Source organism: Pinus tabuliformis, chromosome 5_1 (assembly GCF_031772625.1).
Source record: "Pinus tabuliformis cultivar Carrire ecotype Pingquan chromosome 5_1, CPIR1, whole genome shotgun sequence".
Taxonomy (NCBI): domain Eukaryota; kingdom Viridiplantae; phylum Streptophyta; class Pinopsida; order Pinales; family Pinaceae; genus Pinus; species Pinus tabuliformis.
Window position 1 is genome coordinate 18,291,467 of NC_142305.1, and position 3,883 is coordinate 18,295,349.

Consider the following 3,883-nt stretch of genomic DNA (forward strand, 5'->3'; position numbering starts at 1 on the left):
TACAATTGTGTAGCGATTTATATTAATTCGCTTCCAATTCCAGAACTCGCTCTTGACCACGCTATATCACTGCTCGGACGGAAGGCTTTATGAGCCGCATACAATCCAACGAACACTGAAATAAAGCCCCTTTCGATGCTGATATGGTCTTGCCCGATATGGGTATGCGCCTTCGGCTATCAACTCTCAACAACGCCTCCGCTACTTAATGAAACTACAAGCGCTCTTGCCATACCAAGAAGACATATGCGCCACAGCAAAATAAGAATCAAAGCAGTATAGTTATGAATGAAAGGAAGGGAACCTTCGTTGATTAATAGACAGTATTATAGCGTGAGGAATCAGAATCGTTCCACAATATTAAGGCGCCATAAAAATAAACTATGCAAGCAATTTACAGAATCGTTAAATAAGAGACATCAAGAGAAAAATTTCCAAAGTAAAACTAAGGCACTCGCCCCTCTCCTCTGTCTGCTGAGAGCTTTGATGCCATTTTATTTATAATTAAGGATAGCCCTCTTGTCCTTATCCAATACAAAGAAAAGCATGCTTTACAAGTGATTTAAAGCTTGAAAATCTCTGTTACAAATAGCATGATTTATTGCTAGAATTTATTCTATTTTTAACTAAGAAAGCATATAAATTGCAGGCTAAAGGACCCCACTCCCTTGCCTGTAATTTTTTTTTCGATTTTTGGAATAATTTGGAAGATTTTCCCCTCTAAGTCACATGCTCCCGCATCAGACTCCTGAGGACAAAATTCTTCATGGGCTCCTGTCCATGAGTTCATCTACAGATTTGCCCAATTTCTGTAGAATGTCTTTTGTAACCCAAGTAGCTTCAGTGATCGGTTGTCCCTTCCATTTCACCAGATACTGGGAATACTCTCGTGCTCTTGTCTTCTTATACACTTTCCTGTCCAAAATTCTTTCTGGCTGTAAATTCTTGGCTGCGGGTAACTGTTTTACCCAGTCAATCTCCGGAGTCTCTTGATCCTGTGCTATATCATCTGCAGCTTCATTCTCATACTTGTACAGGTCTGCAACATTAAAAATTGGTGATATTCCCCCACCAGGTGGTAATTCAATCTCATAAGCATTTGCAGAGAATTTCCTCAGTATCTTGCATGGTCCAATTTTCTTGGATTTTAATTTGTTATACTCTCCCTTTGGAAATCTCTCTTTTCTGAGGTGTGCTAAAACCAAGTCTCCAACTTCAAAGTTCATTTCTCTTCTCTTTATGTCTGCTCTGGTTTTATATTTGATGTTACTGTTTTGTAGCTGCTATTTCACCTGTTCATGTATTGCCTGCATTCTTGAAGCAAAGTCTTCCCCTTCTGCACTTCTTATTTCTTCTTTTCCCATATTCCTTAATTCAGATATTCCCCTTGGGTGCATTCCATAAACAATATGGAACGGGCTCTGTCCTGTGCTTCTGTTCGGTGAATCATTATATGCATATTCAACTTGTGGTAACACTTGATCCCATTACTTTGGATGCTCTACAGTAAAGCTCCTCAAAAGATTGCCTAAACTTCTATTCACAACCTCAGTCTGTCCATCAGTCTGTGGATGATAGGCAGAACTGAAATTTAATTTAGTTCCCAGCTTCTTCCATAGTGTTCTCCAGAAATGTCCAACGAATTTTGAATCCCTGTCTGTGACAATACTTTTGGGCAATCCATGTAATCTTACAATTTCTTTAAAAAACAAGTTAGCAATATGAGAAGCATCACTAATTTTATAACATGGAATAAAGTGTGCCATTTTTGAAACTCTGTCCATTACCACAAAAATTGAATCATAGCCTCTTTGAGTCTTTGGCAATCCTAGCACAAAATCCATACTTACCATATCCCAAGGCCTATCTGGAATTGGCAATGGAATATACAACCCTGTGTTCTGGCTCCTTCCTTTTGCATACTGACAGACTTTACAATTCCTTACATACTTCTCTACTTCAGATTTCATTTTCGGCCAGAAGTAAAATCTGTTGAGTTGTTCAAAGGTCTTCTCTCTACCAAAATGTCCTGCAAGTCCTCCACTATGCTTCTCTTTGATTAAATTTTCTCTCATTGAACAGTTGGGTATGCACAACTGATTTTTCTTAAATAAAAGTCCATCTTGTATAAAATAATCCAGCCACTTGCTCCTGTCCGCCAAAACAGGATTTTCACAAGCCTCAAATGCTTCCTTAAAATCTGAATCAGTTTTATATAATTCCTTAAGAAAATCAAAACCCAACACTTGGATTTGACTTTCTTGCAGCAATACACTCCTCCTACTTAAGGCATCTGCAACTTTGTTTAACTGTCCAGTTATATGTTTCAACACAAAATGAAAGCCTTGAAGATATTCTACCCATTTAGCATGTCTCTGGCTGAGTTTTGGCTGCTGCATTATAAACTGCAAGGCATGATTATCTGAGTAAAGAATAAATTCTTTCGACATCAAATAATTCCTCCACTCCTTTAGTGCCTGTACCACTGCATAAAACTCTTTATCATAAGAAGAATACTTCCCTTTTGCCTCATTTAGCTTTTCACTGAAGTAAGCTATTGGTCTATTTTCTTGGCTCAAAACTCCTCCAATTGCTTCTTCGCTGGCATCACACTTAACTTGAAAAGTTTTGTTAAAATCAGGAAGAACCAAAACAGGCTTTTCAGTTATTTTCCTCTTCAACAGCTGAAAATTTCTCTCTGCTTCAGCAGTCCACTGAAATGGCTGTTTATCTTTCTTTATGGTCTCAATAATAGGTGCATTAATTTTACTAAAATTCTTAATGAATTTTCTGTAAAAACTAGCAAGACCATGAAAACTCCTTACCTCAAAAATACTCTTGGGTGAAGGCCACTCCACAATTGCTTTGATCTTTTCTGGATCCATCTCCAATCCTTCAGCTAAGATAACAAATCCCAAGTACACCAGCTCCTCTTTCAAAAATAAACACTTCTTCAGATTCAACAATAATTTTTCTTGCTGCAGCTTCTGTAGAACATAATTTAAATGCCTCAAGTGTTCCTCCTTGGATCTGCTATAGACTAATATATCATCCAGATATACTATTACAAATTTACCAATAAATTCTTTAAGAACTTCATTCATAAGCCTCATAAATGTACTTGGTGCATTGGACAACCCAAAAGACATCACCCTCCATTCATATAATCCTTCGTTGGTCTTAAAAGAGGTTTTCCATTCATCCCCTTCTCTTATCCTTATTTGATGATAGCCACTTTTAAGATCTAACTTTGAAAAATATTTTGCGCCAGATAAGCAATCCATTAAATCTTCAATTCTGGGTAATGGAAATTTGTACCTGATTGTAATCTTATTAATGGCTCTTGAATCTGTACACATTCTCCAGCCTCCATCTTTCTTCGTGCTCAGCACTGTTGGCACTGCACAAGGACTCATTCTTTCTTTAATCAACCCCTTATCAAGCAATTCTTGCACCTGTTTCTTAACTTCCTCATTTTCTGCAGGATTCATTCTATATGCTGCTTTGTTAGGTAGGCTTGCTCCAGGAATCAAGTCTATATGATGACTGATTTTTCGAATTGGCGGTAATTCATTAGGCAAATCATCAACAATAATATCATAATAATTCTCCAGCATTTCTTGAATTTCAATGGGTAATTCAGAAATTTTAGTAGAATTCAATATTACCTTGGGCTTGCAAATTACAGCAAAATTTACCTCATTTTCTTCAATCTGCTTCAAGTACTGCTTCCCTCCAAGCAACAGAGTTTTTGGATCAGTCTTCTGTCCCGGTACGTCTTCTTCTTGCAAAGGCAACAATGTATGATTAACACCATCTTTTCCAAACTTGTAGGTGTTTCGCTTCCCATCATGTATGGCTCCTCTGTCATATTGCCAAGGCC